The sequence below is a fragment of the Octopus sinensis genome, linkage group LG23 (assembly GCF_006345805.1).
Source record: "Octopus sinensis linkage group LG23, ASM634580v1, whole genome shotgun sequence".
NCBI classification, from domain to species: Eukaryota; Metazoa; Mollusca; class Cephalopoda; order Octopoda; family Octopodidae; genus Octopus; species Octopus sinensis.
The window spans coordinates 31,872,838-31,886,284 of NC_043019.1; positions in this window are offsets into that span (position 1 = coordinate 31,872,838).

The window sequence follows — 13,447 nt, forward strand, 5'->3', positions numbered from 1 at the left end:
CCGTTCGACAACAATAATAAATCTCTGAGCGAGATAAAAACAGTAACTGCTCTATAACATAAGGGGGATCAGCCATCTGAATGTGGCTAGGGACAGGGCGGGGTAGTGGGGGTGTTACTGATGCATTTAGCCATATATATATATACACGCTAAACGATGATGATGATGATGATGATGATGACATCCATGTATGTATGTATGTGTGTGTATATATATATATATATATACACATATTTATTTATCCTTTTACTTGTTTTAGTCATTTTGACTGTGGCCATGCTGGAGCACCACCTTTTAGTTGAAGAAATCAACTTCTGGACTTATTCTTTGTAAGCCTTGTACCTACTCTGTCACTCTCTTTTGCCAGACTGCTAAGCTACAGGGACATAAACACACCAACATCAGTTATCAAGCAATGTGTGTGGGGGGAGGGGAACAAACATACACCCACACACACACAAATATATATATGACAGGCTTCTTTCAGTTTCCATCTACCAAATCCACTCACAAGTCTTTTGTGAATCCGAGGCTATAGTAGAAGACACTTGCCCAAGGTGCCACGCAGTGGGACTGAACCCAGAGCCATGTGGTTGGGAAGCAAGCTTCTTACCACACAGCCCCATGTATATATGGAGTATCAAATTTCTTTACTGGTTGTCAATACTATTCACCCTTGGTAAGCAAGAACAATAGCTTCAGGTTGATGGCTAGAGACAGGTGACCTAGTTCGGGATAAATGTCACACTGACCAAATTTATCTTCTCTCTTTTCTTTTCTTCGTTTTCTTTGGCAATTGATTTGTTTTAGCTCCAAGGAATATATTGCAAGGGCCATTCCCTACATTTTTAGTTGATCAACCAGTCAATTGATAAAATTGAACAAAGAACACACCATAAATGCATATCTGAAACAGCTGTAAGCCTTTAATAAATAATTGTTTATAATCCATTATTTTTGTCTATTATATATATATATATATATATATATACACATATTTATTTATCCTTTTACTTGTTTTAGTCATTTTGACTGTGGCCATGCTGGAGCACCACCTTTTAGTTGAAGAAATCAACTTCTGGACTTATTCTTTGTAAGCCTTGTACCTACTCTGTCACTCTCTTTTGCCAGACTGCTAAGCTACAGGGACATAAACACACCAACATCAGTTATCAAGCAATGTGTGTGGGGGGAGGGGAACAAACATACACCCACACACACACAAATATATATATGACAGGCTTCTTTCAGTTTCCATCTACCAAATCCACTCACAAGTCTTTTGTGAATCCGAGGCTATAGTAGAAGACACTTGCCCAAGGTGCCACGCAGTGGGACTGAACCCAGAGCCATGTGGTTGGGAAGCAAGCTTCTTACCACACAGCCCCATGTATATATGGAGTATCAAATTTCTTTACTGGTTGTCAATACTATTCACCCTTGGTAAGCAAGAACAATAGCTTCAGGTTGATGGCTAGAGACAGGTGACCTAGTTCGGGATAAATGTCACACTGACCAAATTTATCTTCTCTCTTTTCTTTTCTTCGTTTTCTTTGGCAATTGATTTGTTTTAGCTCCAAGGAATATATTGCAAGGGCCATTCCCTACATTTTTAGTTGATCAACCAGTCAATTGATAAAATTGAACAAAGAACACACCATAAATGCATATCTGAAACAGCTGTAAGCCTTTAATAAATAATTGTTTATAATCCATTATTTTTGTCTATTATATATATATATATATATATATATATATATAGAGAGAGAGAGAGGAGGAGAGAGAGAGAGAACAAAGTGTACGTACGCCACTATATATATATATATATATATATATACATAATACAAAATGGGACAAGAACGCAAAACATCTGGACAACTAGGTGATACAAAAAGGGACAACAAAACATCCAGATAGACGATACAAAAAAACAAGGACGGGTCATTTGAAGCTTTCTATCCTCAGTCAAGAACCTGATCATCCTCGTAATTTCGGCTGATTAATCTTGAGATTGCTCCAATCTGGCCAGCACCAAGGAAAAACTAAGCTAAGAGCATTAGATTCCGTGGAAAAAAGCATCGAATGTATACAAAAAGAAGTTTTTGTAACTAAACACTTTCAAATTTCAGATGCTGGTAGAGTGTGTCGTATAAAACATCCTTTACTCTTAGTGTTGTTGAGAAAAGTTTATATTTTCAAAGTTATTTCGTGTTAAAGTTGTTGTATTTCGGTAATTTCAACCAATCAATACTGTGTGGACTGGAGCAACATGAAATGACATGTTTTGCTCAAGAACACAACACGTTGCCCTGTCCAGGAATTGAAACCACAATGTTACAGACATAAGTCCAACATCCTAACCACTAAGCCATGTGTCTCCACTATTGCCCAACCCAGGAATTGAAACTACTATCTTGTGATCATGAGTCTAACACCCTAACCACTAAGCTACACACCTCCACCTGTTACCTTAAGCCTTTGTACAATAAGAGTGAAGTGAAACAGATTGGCAATGCATAGAGTTAGTAATAGTAAGTTAAGAGTTGTCTTTCCTTGAAATATCCTTCCTTCTTATGAAAAATTTATGAGTGAATCTCGAACATGTAAATTTCAAGATCAAGAAGACCTTATTAAATGTTAATAAAAAGCTTTAGTGTTGTGTGTTTGTTGAAGACTTCCATTGTCTTAGTTAAATATTTACTATATTAAGAGCCGTACAGAGTTTCTTTCGAATAAAACAGGGAAGAGATGAATGAGAAAGAGAAAGAAAGATATATATAAATAGAGACAGAGAGTGGGGGACACAATTCTTTTCCTTAATTGACTTGATCAACAATTCTGACATGTTTATTACAAGTCTCCAGCGCCTACAGTCCTCTATAATTGCCAGTGGGTGAATTATAATTTGCAGTGAACTATGCCAGATGCTGTAGGACTCTGCACACAGAAGTAGATATTTGACACTAACTATATTCAAATTAATCAATTTTATTGCTTTTATATATTTATTTATCTGTTGCCATTATTATTATTATTATTATTATTATTATTATTATATTCTATAGTTTATTATATATATATATATATTATATATATATATATAGAGAGAGAGAGGAGGAGAGAGAGAGAGAACAAAGTGTACGTACGCCACTATATATATATATATATATATATACATAATACAAAATGGGACAAGAACGCAAAACATCTGGACAACTAGGTGATACAAAAAGGGACAACAAAACATCCAGATAGACGATACAAAAAAACAAGGACGGGTCATTTGAAGCTTTCTATCCTCAGTCAAGAACCTGATCATCCTCGTAATTTCGGCTGATTAATCTTGAGATTGCTCCAATCTGGCCAGCACCAAGGAAAAACTAAGCTAAGAGCATTAGATTCCGTGGAAAAAAGCATCGAATGTATACAAAAAGAAGTTTTTGTAACTAAACACTTTCAAATTTCAGATGCTGGTAGAGTGTGTCGTATAAAACATCCTTTACTCTTAGTGTTGTTGAGAAAAGTTTATATTTTCAAAGTTATTTCGTGTTAAAGTTGTTGTATTTCGGTAATTTCAACCAATCAATACTGTGTGGACTGGAGCAACATGAAATGACATGTTTTGCTCAAGAACACAACACGTTGCCCTGTCCAGGAATTGAAACCACAATGTTACAGACATAAGTCCAACATCCTAACCACTAAGCCATGTGTCTCCACTATTGCCCAACCCAGGAATTGAAACTACTATCTTGTGATCATGAGTCTAACACCCTAACCACTAAGCTACACACCTCCACCTGTTACCTTAAGCCTTTGTACAATAAGAGTGAAGTGAAACAGATTGGCAATGCATAGAGTTAGTAATAGTAAGTTAAGAGTTGTCTTTCCTTGAAATATCCTTCCTTCTTATGAAAAATTTATGAGTGAATCTCGAACATGTAAATTTCAAGATCAAGAAGACCTTATTAAATGTTAATAAAAAGCTTTAGTGTTGTGTGTTTGTTGAAGACTTCCATTGTCTTAGTTAAATATTTACTATATTAAGAGCCGTACAGAGTTTCTTTCGAATAAAACAGGGAAGAGATGAATGAGAAAGAGAAAGAAAGATATATATAAATAGAGACAGAGAGTGGGGGACACAATTCTTTTCCTTAATTGACTTGATCAACAATTCTGACATGTTTATTACAAGTCTCCAGCGCCTACAGTCCTCTATAATTGCCAGTGGGTGAATTATAATTTGCAGTGAACTATGCCAGATGCTGTAGGACTCTGCACACAGAAGTAGATATTTGACACTAACTATATTCAAATTAATCAATTTTATTGCTTTTATATATTTATTTATCTGTTGCCATTATTATTATTATTATTATTATTATTATTATTATATTCTATAGTTTATTATATATATATATATATATATATATATATATATATAAATTTTTCTTTTCTTTTTGCAAATATACTGCAGGAATAATTTATTGTAATTTAGAGCTCAGTAATGCTCTGACCTTGAGATTTTATATGAAAGAAAAACGATAAAACAAAAGTAAAGAAATGAAAGACAAGAAGAAATATAATTTTTCTTTTTATTCTATTTCTTTCCTTTTTTATTATGTTGATTTTTTTTGTTTTTGCAAAAAAAAAAGAAAATTATTAAACAGTAATTATATTTCATTAAAACATAAATGGAAAATTCATTTAATTGCTGTGTAGTAAGTTTTGCTATATAAATAATAAATAAATAGTTATTGTGGAGATAAAGGAAATCTTTCACATCTAATAGTTACTGCTTATCCTCAAATCAACAAGATAATCTCTACAACATGCTAGCAATAGTAGCTAAGTCATACTTTGCTGTCTTAAAGAAGAAAGGATCATATTAGAGGATATTATCATCCAAAAGATGAAATTATCATCAAAACTTGAACATTTTTGACCAAAGATCAGATCAATTAGTTTTGATTTAAGGATCAATCACTACTGATGTAGGCTCACTCAGTGTTGATCTGAGATTCAATCAGTGTTGACCAGAGGCTCAATCAGAACTTCAGTTAGTGCTGATCTGGTGCTCGGTCAGTGTTGATCTGTGATTCAATCAGTGCTGCTTCTATGATGATCAAAGTTAATTAAAGGCTCAATCAGTGTTGAGGTTCAGTTAACACTGATCTGGTGCTCAATCAATGTTGATCTGTGATTCAATCAGTGCTGCTTCGATGATGACCAAAGTTTGATCAAAGGCTCGATCAGTACTTATCCGAAATTTAATTAGTACGCATCCGTAATTCAATCAGTACTGATCTGAGGCTCTATCAGCGTTGACTAGAGGCTCAGTTAACATTGATCTGGTGTTTGATCAATGTTGATCTGAAACTCAATCAGTGCTGCTTTGAGACTTAATCAGTGCTGATCTGAGTTTCAATCAGGGTGATCTGAGGCACAAAACAGTGTTAATTTGAGATTTGGTGTTCATATTAAGATTAATCATCAGAGTCTCAATCTGTACAGTTCTGAGTCTCAACCATATGTGTGTGACATGGTGATCTCATATCATCTCACTTAAAAGGTCCCTGAAAAAGGTTTGTTTAAGGATGTTGAACAAAACACCCATGTTACCAGAGGTGAATTATTCAAACCTCAAAGAATTCCTCTCAACACATGGCTATGATGCTCCCCCATTGCATCTGCTCATGATCAGAGATGCACATATCATCAGCCACCAAGGAACATGCTCAACTGGTCAAGGTCAAACAACTGACAAGCAAATCTGTGGACTTGAACAGAATATTTCCTGTAGCCTGATAACACTTCCAATCAGAAGCCATGAAAGCCAGTGCCTGGTATGACATTAGGCATTTATGATTATTATCATTATTATTGTTATTATTATTATTATTATTATTATTATTATTATTATTATTATATAAGGTGGTGAGCTGGCAGAACTGTTAGCACACTGGGCAAAATGCTTAACAGTATTTCGCCCATTGCTACATTTTGAGTTCAAATTCCACTGAGGTCGACTTTGCCTTTCATCCTTTCGAGATTGATTAACTAAGTACTAGTGAAACACTGGGGGTCGATGTAATCAACTAGTCCCCTCCCCAAAAGTTTCAGACCTTATGCCTATAGTAGAAAAGATTATTATTTCTATTATCATCATCATCGTTTAATGTCCGTTCTCTATGCTAGCATGGGTTGGACGGTTCGACCAGGGATCTGGGAAGCCAGAAGGCTGCACCAGGCTCCAGTCTTATCTGGCAGTGTTTCTACAGCTGGATGCCCTTCCTAATGCCAACCACTCCGTGAGTGTAGTGGGTGCTTTTTACGTGCTACCTGCACAGGTGTCAGGCAAGGCTGGCAACAGCCACGGTCGGATTGGTGCATTTTACGTGCCACCGGCACAGAAGCCAGTCGAGGCGGCACTGGCATCGGCCACGATTCGGATGGTGCATTTTACGTGCCACCGGCACATTATTATTATTATTATTATTATTATTATTATTATTATTATTATTATTATTAATATTATTATTATTATCAGCACGATGGACCAATTGCTCAGAATCATTTCTTTGAATACTTTAAAGCTTTCAGACATCCACACTCAATCTATTCTTCCTCTACCTATTACAGAGGCCTTACCTATTAGAAAAGCTTTTCTTCTGACTGAGCTCAATGAATTCCTCATCTCAGTGATTTCACTGAGAACCTTACTGTAGTTTAGTAGTTTTAATTACAAGACCAGCTTATTTCAATGATTTTTTTTTTTATTATTGTTGTTGTCCTTCAAATCTCAGGTATACAAGAAGAGCGAGGTAGAATCTACAATGTTCTGGATACATTGTGTGTCTGATCTTAATGTTATTTTCTGCGAGCTCAATAATATTTCAGCAACAAACACATGGGGACTTTGTGTGGCACTTGCCATTAAGTGGACACGACACCTAGTGTTGCTGTTACAGATGTAATTTTGTGAGTGGGTCTGACTTTTTCTTAGATGTGTGTGTGTGTGCATGTGTGTGTATTCATGATATCAGGTTTCTGATGTTTTCCAGTCAACTATAGCTAACATTTATGCTATTTTTATTTGACAGCTTATGGTACTTGATTTTTTATGAGGAAATGTTTTATGTGTGTGTGTTTGTGTGTGTGTGTGTGTGTGTGTGTAAATATATGCATGTGTATGAGTGTGCACTCACACACATGTATGTTTGTGTGTGTGTGTGTATGTGTGTGATGTTATTGTGTGACCTATTACTCTGAAAAGTTTACCAATAAAACATTTATATGCTTACCTCATACATACATATATATAGAAAGACATACATACACACTACAGCTCTGTCACCATATTAATATATATCAATGTGTATATGTGTGTATATATATATATGTATAGATGTATGTATATATGGAGAGAGATGTGTATCTATGTGTGTGTCTCTGTGTGTGTGTATATATATATATATATATATAATATATATATATATATATATATATAATGTATGTATGTATGTGTATATGTATGTATGTATGTATGTGTATATGTATGTATATTTCATTTGTTTGTGAATGACAGGAGCAGTTTTAATTCAAAATAGCAAACAGATACATCATTGAAAGTCTGATAAACATGATATTTGTCCTGAGATAAGATCTCTGATAGACATACATATTTAAAAAAACACAAATACATCAACAGCAGATGAAAATCATCCACCAGCAGTGGCGTCATTGCTAACTGTGCATTTCTGTCTGGTTGGGCTGCGTCAATAGCATATATCCCCAGGCATTTGTATGTTAACACAAAATCACATTGCTAAACTGAACTTATATTGCTTCTGTTGCACATAACGAATTTTATTCAGCCTGCCAGCATATTGTGACATCAGTAATTCTTCAATAACTATTTTACTATATCAGTAGCAGGCGATTTTGTCCTAGCATGTGGTTTTTGGTGGCTCAAGATTTTTGGTACTATGCGGTGTCGTACTGTTTGGTGGTTGGTGTAGCTTTCAATTCCAAAGTTTATATACATAAAGATATACATACATGCATACATACACACACATATATATATTATATATCATTATCATTATCATTTAACCATCCCTTGTCCATGCTAGTATGGGTTGGATGGTTTGACCAGGCTGGTAAGATATGGATTCAGAGAATCATGTGGCTCTTATAGAAAGCTCCTTCAATACACACACACACACACACACACACACACACACACATTCACACATGTTTGTGTGTGTGCCATACTGGTGGCTGGTGGGTACTTGTCATTGATAAAACTCACTTCCTACTCCAGCTACCCCTTTCCATACTTGACCACCTCTTCACTGGCATGTAAGCAAGCAACTTTTATATGGTGTCTGCAATCTCTCTCTCTCTCTCCCCTTATTTATCTATATATCTATCGAACTCCCACCATTCCACATCTGCCACCATTTTTCTTTTCTTTTACATGGCGGCAGAATATTGTTTCAGTGGTTTTTAAATTGTCACCACAGAATCCTCTTGAACAGTAAAACTACTACTACTACTACTACTACTACTACTACTAACACCACCACTGTTGCTACTACTACTACTACCACTACAACTGCTGCTGCTGCTGCCACTGTTGCTACTACTACTACTTGTATTAATACTCCCACCACCACCACTACTACTACTGCTCCTGATACTACTACTACTACTACTACTACTACTACTACTACTACTGATATTACTACTACTACAGATGCTGCTGCTGCTACCGCTGTTGCCACTACTAGTATTACTACTCCCACCACCACCACCACTGCTGCTGCTGCTGCTACATCATCAACAACAACAGCATCAAGCCAAATTATGCATTACTGTCATCTTCAGAAAGGACAAATATTAGTTTAAACTACTCAAACACCCACTTCTTCCAAACTGATTTATTTACTTACTAAGTATTATTATTATTATTATTATTATTATTAGTTATTATTATTATTATTAGTTAATATTATTATTACTATTATTATTATTATTATTATTATTATTATTATTATTAGTTATTATTATTATTATTAGTTAATATTATTATTACTATTATTATTATTATTATTATTATTATTAGTTATTATTATTATTATTATTATTATTATTATTATTATTATTATTATTATTATTATTATTATTATTAGTTATTATTATTATTAGTTATTATTATTATTATTATTATTATTATTATTATTATTCAGTAGTTTTATTTTTATAACGTGCTTTCACTTCACTACCAAGCGCAGCTCTGTGTGCCTTGGGTATGTGCTGTGATTTGTTGTGATGCTCTGATGGTTATTGTATGGAAAGTGTTCTGCGTAGGATGTGTGCAGTGCCTAGTAGTGCAATTTTCTGTATGTTATATGTGTTTGTAAGTCCTGGTGTTTTTGTTATGTATTTGTCTGAATATTTTTTTATCATGCCTAATGCACCTACTATGATAGGAATTGTTTCTGTTTTCAGGTTCCACATTCTAGTTACCTCTATTTCCAGGTCTTTGTATTTTGAGAGTTTCTCCATTTCTTTTAGAGACACGTTGTCATCTGCCGGTATTGATACATCAATTAGAAAGCATTTTTTTTCCTCATGATCTCTGACAACTATATCTGGTCTGTTGGCCTTAATTTCTCTATCTGTGTGTATCGGCATATCCCAGAGTATGGTTGCTTTCTCGTTTTCTGTGACCTTTTCTGGTGTGTACCTATACCATCTTTTTTCTGTTGTTATTCCATAATGTTGGCATAGCTTCCAATGTATGTAGGTTCCAACTCTGTCATGTCTGTGAATATATTCCTTCTTAGCCAGGACTGGGCAGCTAGAGATAATATGATTTATTGTTTCTTGTCCATCTCCACATATTCTGCAGTTACTTGTAATATTTTTTTCATTACATGTTTTTGGTAATTTCTGGTGGGGAGGCTTTGGTCTTGTGCTGCAATTAAAAATCCCTCTGTTTCTGCTTTGAGTCCTGAGCTTCTCAACCATTGCTGGGATTTTTCTTTGTCTATTTCTTTTGCGTTTAGTTTAGTGCAGTATTTACCATGAAGGGGTTTTTCTTGCCATCGTTTTATCATGGCTCGTTGCTGTTCTATTTTTAGTTTGGATTTCATTTGTTTTATAGCTTTTGTTGTTTCTTCATCATCTTCTTCTTCTTCTTTGTGTTTATTAGGTGGTATGATTTCTTGTTTGTATTTGTCAGCTTCCTTAAATACTGAGAACAGGTTTTTGTTTTGCTCGTGTTTTGCTGCTATCTGGATCAGTTTTCCTTCCTTCTGGAGTAGGTATTTTTGCAGTCCTATGGTGGTTATTTTATAATAGTTTTCCAGCTGTATAAGACCTCTACCACCTTCTATACGTTGTATATATAGTCTTTCTATGTCAGATTTTGGGTGATGCATCCTAGATCCTGTCAGTATTTTTCTTGTTTTCCTATCTATTTTGGACAGTTCATTTCGTGTCCAGTTAAGGATATTGTAGCTGTAACTTATAACTGGGACAGCTAAAATGTTGATACCTATTATCTTGTTTTTAGCATTGAGCTCTGTTTTTAGTATTGATCTAACTCGTCTATAATATTCTTTTTTTATTTTCTCTTTCATTTGTGTGTGTTGTGTCTTATCTAGTTCATGGATTCCTAAGTATTGTAAGTTTGGCTTTGGTCTAATTCTTTTATTTCATTGGTTTTATCTAGTGTGATGTTGTTACTCTTAACTAGTTTTCCTCTTTTCATGGTTACTTTGGCGCATTTTTCTAATCCAAATTTCATATCTATTTCTTTGGTAAATCCATGAACTGTCTTAATAGTGTTTCCAGCTGTTTGTCATTTGCAGCGTATAGTTTTAGGTCATCCATATATAAAAGGTGGCTGATCGTTTTGCCGTAACATTTATATCCGCATCCAGTTCTATTTAGCATATCAGATAGAGGTGACAGTGCCAAGCAGAAAAGGAGTGGAGAGAGCGTGTCTCCCTGGAATATTCCTCTTCTAATGGGTATTATTATTATTATTATTATTATTATTATTATTATTACTATTATTATTATTATTATCATTATTATTATTATTATATTATTATTATTATTATATTATTATTATTAGTTATTTTTATTATGCTTTATTGCTGTCCCCAGTATCTTGGAGGTCCTTCTGGCCAGTAACAGAAATTATCCTCCTCCTCCTCCTCCTCATCATCATCATCATCATTATCATTATTATTACATAAGGTGATGAGCTGGCAGAATTGTTAGTACGCCAGGTGAAATGCTTAATGCATTTCGCTTGTCTTTTATGTTCTGAGTTCAAATTCCACCGAGGTCGACTTTGTCTTTCATCTTTTTTCTTTTTTGGTGGGGTTTAATGGTGGTGGCGTCGATGTAATAGGCTGCACAGTGGACAGCTTTAAAGTGAGAATCACCCTTTCTTGATCTCCTCTTTCCTATAACCCTTCCTCCTCCTCCTACTACTACTTCACTTCTTTTTCTCCACCTCCTTCTCCTCTTTCTACTACTATTCTGGTACTATTTCTTAACTCCCCTCCTCTTACTCCTACTACAACAAATACAACTATTACTATTTTTCCTCCTCCTTCTACTACTACTATACTTTTTCTCCTCCTTCTTCTCCTACTACTACTATACTTTTCCTCCTCCTTCTCTTCTTCCTCCTGCTACTACTATTTCTTTTCCTCTTCCTCCTACTGTTTCTTTTCCTCTTCTTCTCCTCTACCTCCTCCTCCTCCTCCTCCTCCTCCTCCTACTACTACTACTATTCTTCCTCCTCCTCCTCCCCCACCTCCTCCTACTACTACTGTTTCTTTTCTCCTCCTACCTTCCTACTACTACTACTACTACTATTTCTTTTCCTCTTCCTCCTCCTCCTCTTACTGTTTCTTTTCCCCTTCTCATACTTTTCCTCCTCCTCCTACTGTTTCTTTTCCCCTTCTCATACTCTTCCTACTTCTATTTCTTTTCCTCCTCTCCCTTCTACTACTACTACTACTACTACCTCTATTTCTTTTCATCCTCCTCTGCACCCTTCTCTCCCTCTTCCTCTTCCTTTGAACACTAAGCTGTTAGCCCTTTTCCTCCAGAAACAAATATATTCTCCACTGCGTATTCATATTCTTCCTTGGCTTCTTTCATTATGGTCCTTACAATATTCTTCAGGCTTTTAGTGGAAGACTCCGGCTTTTTGGAACGATAATAGTCAATGACGTAAATTGGATAAACTTGCTTCTGCCTTGTCTCTTGTTTTTTCCGGTTTTTTTAAATTTTGATGCATATGTTTTTTTTTTTGTTTTTCATTTGACCCTTTTCCATCATGTAGTCACAGGCTGTGTGTTTGAGAGCATTTCTTCTCAACCACTTGGTTGCAGGTTCAGTCCCACTGCGTGACACCTTAGGCAAGTGTCTTCGGTTTATGTAGCTTCCAGGCAGACCAATAACTCGTGTGTGAATTCAGTAGATGGAAAATGGGTGGAAGCCTGTTTTTCATATACATGTGCATGTGTGTATGTGTGCATGTGTGTGAGGAGGTGTCTTTGTATTTGTCATTGTCTCTTCTTCTTACTTTTTCCAATTCTTCTTCTTCTTCTTTGTTTACATCATCAGAGTAGTATTAGTAAATTACTATTTTTAAATCTCACAAGAGATAGTCAGCAACAGTACTTTGGAGGAACGATTATTTGCCAACATAACATGGCAGTCCTGGTTTAGGACGAATGTTACTGTAATTTAGCCCCAGGAGACATCGTCTACAGCTGGCTATACGGCACGATCTGTGTCCTTATATTTTCGAACAAGGGAAACTAGCACCCCCACTCAGCTCAAAACAATAACCCGGAAATTGCAATACACAGATATTGTTTTGAGCTGAGTGTGGGTGCTAGGTTCCCTTGTTCGAAAATATAAGGACACAGATCGTGACATATAGCCAGCTGGAGACAATGTCTCCTGGGGCCAAATTACAGTAACATTCGTCCTAAACCAGGACTGCCATGTTATGTTGGCAAACAATCTTTACATCAGAGTAGTAGTTGTAGTAGTGATGGTAAGGGGGTAGTACTAGTAGGTGGTGGAGGTTGTGGTAGTGGTAGTAGTACTAGTAGTAATGGTGGTGGTGGTGGTGGTGGTATTTGCAGTTGTAGTGTGGTGGTGGTGGTGCTGGTGGTGGTGTTGTCAGTGGCAGAAGTGGTAGTAGTAGCAGTGGTGGTGGTGGTAGTAGTAGTAATTGTGGTAGTCGCAGTGGTAGCAGAAGCAGTAGTAATAATAGTAGCAGTAGTAGTAGTAGTAGTAGCTTTTGCTTCTTCTGCCTTCCATCTTTTCCTTTTCTTAGTTTTGCCACTTAAACATCATTGACTGAAGTTTTTTCTTTTTCTTTTTTCACCCTCCTCCT